The sequence below is a fragment of the Callithrix jacchus genome, chromosome 6, assembly GCF_049354715.1.
Source record: "Callithrix jacchus isolate 240 chromosome 6, calJac240_pri, whole genome shotgun sequence".
NCBI lineage: Eukaryota > Metazoa > Chordata > Mammalia > Primates > Cebidae > Callithrix > Callithrix jacchus.
The window spans coordinates 116197792-116207792 of NC_133507.1; the positions used below are offsets into that span (position 1 = coordinate 116197792).

Sequence of the window (10001 nt, forward strand, 5' to 3'; positions counted from 1 at the left end):
CAAGTTTTCTATTCTTTGAGTACCAGCAGCAAAAATGAGCAAAATTATTTTTCTCTCTGAGTCTGTGCTACATTTTCTAACCACCTCAAACATAAACACATATAAATGGTTTACTGACATGAGAATTCATATCAGCTTAGCAGCTTCTTTTATTTTTATTTTTTTTCTTTTTGAGATGGAGTCGTGCTCCCTCGCCAGGCTGGAGTGGTGCAGTGGCACGATCTCAACCTCCACTTTCCGGGTTCATGCGGTTCTCCTGCTTCATCCTTCTGAGTAGCTAGGATTACAGGGGCCTGCCACCAACATCCAGCTAATTTTTTTTTTTTTTTTTTTTTTGAGACAGAGTTTCGCTCTTGTTACCCAGGTTGGAGTGCAATGGCGCGATCTCGGCTCACCACAACCTCCGCCTTCGGGGTTCAGGCAATTCTCCTTCCTCAGCCTCCTGAGTAGCTGGGATTACAGGCACACACCACCATGCCCAGCTAATTTTTGTATTTTTAGTAGAGACGGGGTTTCACCATGTTGACCAGGATGGTTTCGATCTATTGACCACGTGATCCACCCACCTCGGCCTCCCAAAGTGCTGGGATTATAGGCGTGAGCCACCGCGCCCGGCCAATTTTTCTATTTTTAGTAAAGACAGGGTTTCACCATGTTGGTCAGGCTTGTCTCGGACTCCTGACCTCATGATCCACCCAACTTGGCCTCCCAAAGTGCTGGGATTACAGGCATGAGCCACGGCACCTGGCCTAGCTGCTTCTTAACCCCATGTCACTCCACTTCCAACTCTAGCATGCACCCAAAACCCTTGCTGCTAGTGCCCCCTTTCCAAAGGCCAGTTCTCTCACGTGAGATGTGGAACAGACTACTGAACCCCAGATACCTTCCTTGATGTTCCCTTGACTCTCTGAAAAAGAGCACATCTGGCCAGGCATCATGGCTCACTTCTGTAATCCCAGCAATTTGGGAGGCCAAGGCGGGCAGATCACCTGAGATCAAGAGTTCAAGACCAGCCTGGCCAACATGGTGAAACCCTGTCTCTACTAAAAATACAACAACTAGCCGGGCGTGGTGGCAGGTGTCTGTAATCCCAGCTACGTAGGAGGCTGAGGCAGGAGAATCACTTAAACCCGGAGGCAGAGGTTCCAATGAGCCAAGAATGTGCCACTGCACTCCAGCCAGGGTGACAGAGCAAGACCCTGTCTCAAAAAAAAAGCAGGGGGGGCACATCTTTGTTGTGGAAAACAACTTTATCTCTCTCCCACCCGTCATTGACCTCTCCCCCCATCCCCACTCCATAAAAGAACAGAGCACAGGTCATTAAGTCTGTACCATAAGCATGAAGAATAAGATTCCTACTTCCCCTTTTGTAGTAACACCCCCAATGTTTAGAAGGTATTCTATTGGAACCCTGCTATATATGATGTTCTCCACCAGACGGCAGCTCACATTTTTAAAAGCTTATATGGATCCCTTGAGTATAGTACTCACACAGAGTAGGGAAAGGGTGAGGATGAAGGCAGACAGGCCAGTCCTGCCACCTATTAATAACCTCATGAACCTCCCACCGCCCATGATGCAGAAAGGAAAGAAGGCCAAGGGGAAGAAGGTGGCTCCGGCCCCTTCTGTTGTGAAGAAGCAGGAGGCCAAGAAAGTGGTGAATCCCCTGTTTGAGAAAAGGCCTGAGAATTTTGGCATTGGACAGGACATCCAGCCCAAAAGAGACCTCACCTGCTTTGTGAAATGGCCCCACTATATCAGGTTGCAGCTGCAGAGAGCCATCCTCTATAAGCAGCTGAAAGTGCCTCCTGCAATTAACCAGTTGACCCAGGCTCTGGACCACCAGACAGCTTCTCAGCTACTTAAGCTGGCCCAAAAGTATAGACCAGAGACAAAGCAAGAGAAGCAGCAGAGGCTGTTAGCCCAGGCCAAGAAGAAAGCTGCTGGCAAAGGGGACCTCCCCACTAAGACCACCTATCATTTGAGTAGGAGTTAACACCATCACCACCTTGATGGAGAACAAGAAAGCTCAGCTGGTGGTTACTGCATATGATGTGTATCCCATTGAGCTGGTTGTCTTCTTGCCTGCCCTGTGTCATAAAATGGGAGTCCCTTACTGCATTATCAAGGGAAGGCAAGACCAGGACATCTGGTCCACAGGAAGACCTGCACCACTGTCGCCTTCACACAGGTTAACTCGGAAGACAAACGTGCTTTGGCTAAGCTGGTGGAAGCTATCTGGACCAATTACAATGACAGATATGATGAGATCCACCATCACTGGAGAGGCAATGGCCTGGGTCCCAAGTCTATGGCTCACATCGCCAAGCTCAAAAAGGGAAAGGCTGAAGAACTTGCCACGAAACTGGGTTAAATGTACACTGTTGAGTTTTCTGTACATTAAAATAATTAAAACAATAAAAATAAATAAATAACCTCATGAAGATTCAACTGATGCCTCCTGAGGCTGTCTTTAGTCTGTGAATGTGTGTGCTACCTGTATGTTTTGTCATTTTGTTTATTGTTAGTTTGGATATTCGGTTATTTGCTTGGTTGATTGATTTGGGGACTTTAGAAACAACTCCAATATAACAATGATAAAAACATTCTTTCAGCATTTCTGTGACACAGCAAAAAGAAAAGATACTCATAGGCTACAGTGTTATTAGTGCTTCTTACTAGGTGGTAACACTATGGTTTGTTATTATTACCTCCTTATCTTCTGAATTTTTCTATTTTTTAAAGAGAAATACATTACAAATCAAGGAGAATATTTTAAATGATATTCAAATGTAGAGAATGCATACTTTTTATGTGAAAGTGATTGAATAGGAATGCTCATTTATGGCTATAAAGAGCTTAATAAAAGAATAAACTGTCTAGGTACTGGCAGATTCTTTACTGCTCAGACAAATAAAGAAATTATAATTTTTAAAAATAATGGGTTTAATCTACATTGCTACACACTCACACAAATACACATACGCACTCAGAGGAGAGAATCATACTTATTCCAGATAAATGTTGAGTTATGTTAAAGAACTAGGAATTCTAAGATCAATAATGAAATTCTTTAAAAAAGAAAGATCCCCAATTCAGATAAGACAAGGTAGATCAAATAGCAGGCAAACTGGAAATGAATATGAAAACCCATTACTAAATATGTATCATACAGTCCATTTGGTTGTAAACATTATTGTATTTCATATTATTGAAGCTGCCCCACTCATTTTTAACATATTCCTGTATTGCCTTCATGAAGTTCTAAGTTTAAAAATTCCTCTGAAATTAATGTGCATGTCTATGCACACGCACAAATACACACACACACACAGGGTCACATATATAGGGTTCTCGTTATTCAATTAATCACAGTGACCCAGGAACGGCATTTAATTAAGCCCACTGAAAACAAGGGCAAAATTACATATATATATATATATATATTTTTTTTTTAATGTATGAATGGGACTTTATGTCACACACACGCTCACACACAGGCTCACATATATAGGGTTCTCATTATTCAATTCATCATAGTGTCTGGGGAACCACACTTAATTAAGCCCACTTAAAACCAGGACAGGCCAGACACAGTGGCTCATGCCTATAATCCCAGCACTTTGGGAGGTTGAGGTGGGCAGATCACGAGGTCAGGAGTTGGAAACCAACCCAACCAATATAGTGAAACCTCGCCTCTACTAAAAATACAAAAAACTAGTTGGGCATGATGGCAGGTGCCTGTAATTCCAGCTACCCTCAGCTACTCGGGAGGCTGAGGCAGGAGAATTGCTTGAACCTGGGAGACGGAGGTTGCAATGAGCCAAGATCATGCCACTGTATGCCAGCCCAGTGACAGTGAGACTCCACAAAAAAAGGAAAAATTATATATGTATATATAAAAAAAATGTATGAATGAGACTTGACTTCACACACACATGCTCGCATATATAGGGTTCTCATTCAATTATCTCAGTGTCCAGGAGAAAGGCACTTAACTAAGCTCACTTAAAAATCAGGGCAAAATTATATAGATATATAGAGATGAAAAGAAAATGTATGAATGGGACTTTACTTTGAAAAATAAACATTGTAAAATTTTTTAGTTTTGTCTTCTATTTAATGAAATGGAGGTTGTATTTGCAACCACATAACAAGTCTAAGAATTTACAAAAGAAAAAGAGCCCATCATAACTTTTTATTTATTGGTTTGAATTTTTCACACAAATATTGTATAGTGTGTTTTACCCACAAGATAGACTTTCACAGCAGAATTATACAAAAGGGTTGTTTTCTTGCTAAATTTACTTAAGGGTTCGTCCATTTTCCCAGAGGTCGTCTTCTCTTAATCCTTTGAAATTCAAATCATTGTCTTTTGAAAAACCTGTTTAGTCATCATGATTACCACTCTCCCTTCAACTGTTAACTCATCTAACTGCCAGATCCTCATTTATCAACAGCTTTGCACGTGATTACAGCAGTTTTCAAATATATCACTTTCCACAGACTTCAGAGTTGGTTGCGAAATTTGCAATCACACGTTGAAATTTGTTAGAAATTTATCTGCAGAAGTTTGATGTTTATATCTTTCTATAATCACCCATAAAGACAATGACTAAAAAGCAGTAGCATTTGGTGGAGTGGGAGAAACATGATCATGTTATGAACACTCGCATTTTCCTAACAACATTTTTTTTCTGATAATTATCTCTAAAAAAGAAATTGGATAGTAATTTTTAGGACAGTGAAAAACTCTGTGTGTGTGTATATGGTTATGTGTTAGATCTCTGGACTATAAGAGCCTTACCTAGGAAACTTTGAGGACTAACAATGAATAAAACAAGGTAAGCATCCTCTCCCATTTTCAGTCCCAAAATATGTACACAGTCTGGGAGACTTAAACCAGATCTTATTGTAAATTATAGCCAGAAAATCACCTCGTCCGAGAATTCAACTACACTGATGGATATTTTAACTAGAGTAGAAAAGGGGAATCGAAATTTAAGTTGGGAATATGCGACACTTCAGGAGAAAAAAAAGGACTTTTAGAGATGCTAAAGTGTGTACATTTGGAGGATTTATGCTTCGAACAGCTAAACAAAAGCATAAATATCCTGATTAAAGAAAGTTGTAAATGTACAGAAAACAGTATTTGACCACTTTGAAATGTTGACATCAATCAGAGCCCCAACACATACATCCACACTACTTTTGTTCCTATGTAGGGCCTAATTTTATTATTAATTAATGCAGTAGTATTAATTAAATCTACTTTGTGCTAGACTACTTCAAACCAGGAGATACAACCTGAAAGACAGATTTAATCTTAAAGTTCTCCTGTATAGAAAATACAGTTGCATTATTTCTAGCATTATTTTATATCTTAGCAAATCTAATCTCTTCTAAACATTTTCAGACTCCTTAAGTTACTTCTGACTTCTAGAATTTACCAGAAAATTCATTAAAGAGTTCATTAATTTTTCACCAATCTATAAACCTTATCACTGCCATTTTTATTAGCTAACATATAATTAACTAGGTTTGACTTTTTAATTTTCAGGACAAGTCATTTACCTACATTATCAACAGTTTTATAATAATTACTTTTTTACTCCATCAGATTTATTTCCCTCATCAGGCCCAGTAATTAGGATTCCATACTTAATATCTCATGGTCATAGTGACATTTATATCTGTCTTTCTTACTCTCAGTCTTTACATACTGAGTAGCTTGTAATCTTAACTCTCTATTTTAAAGAAATCAATGGCAAAAATGTACACAAAATTGCAGTATTAAATAAATTACAGATATATCTATTAGTGGAAAATTTTGATCCTCGTTCCCTGATATTTACACCACATATGCCCATTGACTATCAACTTTCTTCATGTAGTAAAGTATATTAAAAAAAGTTAGTGATTGTTGACAAATAGAAACAAGGATTAAGCAATGCCATCTTTCTTGAAACAAATCTGAATTCATGGAATAGTGCTAATGTTAATCCTGCCAGCAGATTCATACACCTCTTCTGAGATATGGTTCCTCTAAAAAGTTAAAGGCCAAAAAATATATATCAACAAATAGCATAGCCTCTTTTAAAAAGTTCTAGAATCTCACAAATTGTTTTCCTATAAATACACAACACAAATTTTAAAAGGAAAGAAGAAATTGGAGTCACCAGAGTTTTGCTTAAGCTAAGAATTCAATTAGCTAATTAATTTAATTAATTTAGGCTTGACATAATATATTACCCAAAATGTTTTTCTTCTTGAGATTTAAAAAAATTCTAAATAAGAGTTTGAAGAGCAGTTGTCTATGTCATTTTTGTTATTTTCTTTTGTTTCTTTTGTTTGCAGTATTATAATCAGTATTTGCAGACAGTACCTTTATATAAAAGGTTCAGTATAATCGTGGAATATTATGCAACCATAAAAAGGAATGAGTTCATGTCCTTTGTAGGGACATGGATGAAGCTGGAAACCATCATTCTCAGCAAACTAACGCAGGAACAGAAAACCAAACACTGCATGTTCTCACTCATAAGTGGGAGTTGAACAGTGAGAACACAAGGACATAGGGAGAGAAACATCACACATCAGGGCTTGTCAGAGGGTAGGGAGCTAGGGGAGGGAGAGAATGAAGACAAATACCTAATGCATGTGGGGCTTAAAACCTAGATGACGGATTGATGAGTGCAGCAAACCACCATGACACATGTGTAACAAACATGCATGTTCTGCACATGTATCCCAGAACTTAAAGTATAATAAATAAATAAATAGTCCAGTATAATATTAATGACAATCTTTCCTTTCAAAATAAAAATCTTTAAATGAAGGTTGGGCATGGTGGCTCACACCTGTAATCCCAGCACTTTGGGAGGCCAAGGCAGGAGGATCACTTGAGGCCAGGAGTTTGAGACCAACCTGGGCAACATCGTGAGACCCAGTGTCTACAATAAAAAAATAAAAAAAATTAGCCAGGTGTGGTGGCATGAGTCCCTAGTTCCTGTTACTTATGAGGCTGAGGAAGAAAGATCACTTGAGTACGGGAGGTTGGGAGCTGAGATCATGCCACTGCACTCTAGCCTGGGTGACAAAAACAAAACAAAACAAAAATCTTTAAATGAAACATGTTAAGTTGGGCAAAACTCACGTGAAGGCAAGAAAAATTGGTTTCTGAAGAGCTAGATGCTACATGAAAATTAGGGAGTAAAATTTCTGATCGTTGAAAAGTAAGTGGTAAACACCTGAAAATAGTTTGGGAAAATGCTCTTTTGAGATTTTGCTGTAGCATAAATTTCATGTGCTATGTGTTCACTTAGCGCGAATACAAACACTGTATTATGTCTTCCAGTCAATATTTTTTAGTCTCCCAGTACCTATGGTATTGCTTTGTTATATTTAAAGATTATAAGAAGTAGCAAAAGCTAAAAGCTGAACATGTGATCTGGCATATAACACCAACAACACAAGACATATACAAAGCGGTATTTTTTCTGCTAAATAAAGACACTGAAACCCATGGTTGTAAGGAAAAAAGTAAAAGTTAGCAAATGATCTTACCTAAGAAATTCTTTAAATAGCTCATATAATGAATGTGAACAAAAGTAAATCTACTTTGAAAAAGATTCTTGACATTTTCAAGGTTTCAAGTTTAGGTAAGCAGCCACATAGTTGAGAGTTTACCCAGAAATCCCAAAAGCTTTGAGGTCTGCCATATTAAATTGGAAATTCACATTAGTTTCTGTTTACATGGCCCTTGCTGTCAGAAAGATTTTCCAGCAACAGTACTTTTTTTTCCCTAAAGAATCCTCTAAAATTTTTAAGCAGCCTTGAAAGTGGAAATTTTTTAAATTAAATAATGCATGCTAGAAAGTGAATGTGGAAACTAGAGTTGCGAATGGCTCATACCTGAATATATTTTGTCACTCGAAAAATATTAATTCAGTACCAACAAAGGGAAAAGTAAAAGAATATGTAGGACACATTTATAAGAGCTTACAATTCGTTGATAAAATATTTATACAGGCCAGGCATGGTGGCACACACCTGTAGTCCCAGCTACTCAGGAAGATAGGTTAAGCCCCAGCATTCAACCCAGCCCAGGCAACATACCAAGACTCTGTCTCTAAAGACAAAAGCAGAATCAAACCAAAGAGTTGAACAAAGATTTATACACATATACACATATTTATATATACATATATATATATATATATATATAGAGAGAGAGAGAGAGAGAGATTATATAAATATATATAAACACAAGGCAAAATGAAATATGTTATGGACTGAAAGTTTCTGTCTTCCCAAAATTCATATGTTGAAGCCCTTATCCCCAGTACGGCTCCATGTGGAGATGGGCCGTTAAGAAGTGTTAAAGATTAATTGAGGTTGTGAGGATCAGGCCCTTATCCTATAGGATTAGTGTCCTTATAAGAAGAGATACCAAAGAGGGCACTCTCGAGTGCACGTGTGCTTGCTTGCTCTCTCTTTCTCCCTCCCTTTCTTTCTCCCTCCCTTTCTCTCTCCACATGTACTCAGAGGAAAGGCCATGTGAGGACACAGCAAGAAGGTGGCCATCTGTAAGCTAGGAAGAGAGCCCTCCTCAGAAACTGAGCCCTGACAAAACTGGATCTCAGACTTTGGGCCTCTAGAACTGTGAGAAAATAAATTTCTGTTGTTTAGGCCATGCAGTCTGTGGTATTTTGTTATGGCAGCCTGAACAGACTAAGAGAAAATGAATGCCAAAGAATAGCAGAGACATTTGTGCTGAGTGATGACATGCGGGCAGAATGAGACCATAATGGGCATGAGGGGGAGTAGATCTCATAAGGAAGAGGGAACCTATCTGTGCATTGATTTGGATGCAGAAGACAGGTTAGTAGGAAGGTACGTGTAATTTATAAAGGTGGAAATTGAATATGTTTGGGAGATGACAAGAACCCACCAGTCCATGGTAGAGGCTGAGAGTTCAAGAACAGAAAGAAAGAAATGCAACAGATGAAATAAGCAACCATTTCCTTTTCTATCTCATCAGACTCAAAGAATTTAGTTAGCTCAGAAGATGTTCCCTGGGTAACAAAGAAAATATCCATTTAAAAAGTGTTGTGCTCAAGGAATATCACTGTGTCTTAGAGTTGTAAAGAGTCCAATGTGTCTCAGACCAATTAAGTGGGTCCATTGTCCCCATAGGACTGGGGCAAGGCAAATCCTACAGAGGAGAAATTGCTCCTCGCCATTGGATAGGCTACTTTGTCCAAAAATAGGCAAACAACAGAGTTTTCTCTTGGAGAGATGTGCTTATTTAGCTAAGCCACCAGCCAAGGACACTAGCAGGGCCACAGGAAGTGTGCACAGGAATTGGAGAAGACACCTCCACCCTTTCTCACAAAATAGAGCCCATTATATGCCTGGAGCCTGGGAGACAGAAGAGAGGTGACCATCAACTTTAATCCAGTTGAAGTCAGGTCTTCCTTAAAACTGAAGATCCTGCTGCTTCCCACTGCTGTGGGAAGACTGGAGAGCTCCCAAGAGGCAGATTTGTGCAGAGTCACTTGAAGAACCAGTGTAAAAGGAGAGTCCAAGGAAGGCACAACTCTCACCTCTATTGTCATTTCCTTCTGAGAATGCCCTAACTTCACAAATAGAATCTTCATCTACAATATTAGTCTGATCAAGGGAAAAGATGGTCAGAGAAAGGAAAAAAGAGAAAGGAGCATTCCACTGCATTTGTTTTGAGGATCCATCAGAGATGAAGGGCTTTGGTACCTCTGGTCACTACTAGCTATAACCCTAAAGTCCATTGAAGAAAAATTTGCAAGAAAGAGACACTAATAGTAATTTTTAAATTGCAACCAAAATGTATTTTAAAGGCTGTCCTCTGAGGAAAGCAGGGAATAGAGGGACACCAACATCTTCGTTACAGAAAATTAAACAGGCAGCATGGAACCCAACATTGCAGCTTCTAAGCAATTAATAAGTAAATACTGCATGAA

General features: G+C 38.9%; 1 pseudogene; it reads left to right on the forward strand.

Annotated features, from left to right (window-relative positions):
- Positions 1–1576: 1576 nt before the first annotated feature.
- Positions 1577–2374, forward strand: LOC100387843 (large ribosomal subunit protein eL8 pseudogene; annotated as a pseudogene).
- Positions 2375–10001: the final 7627 nt, after the last annotated feature.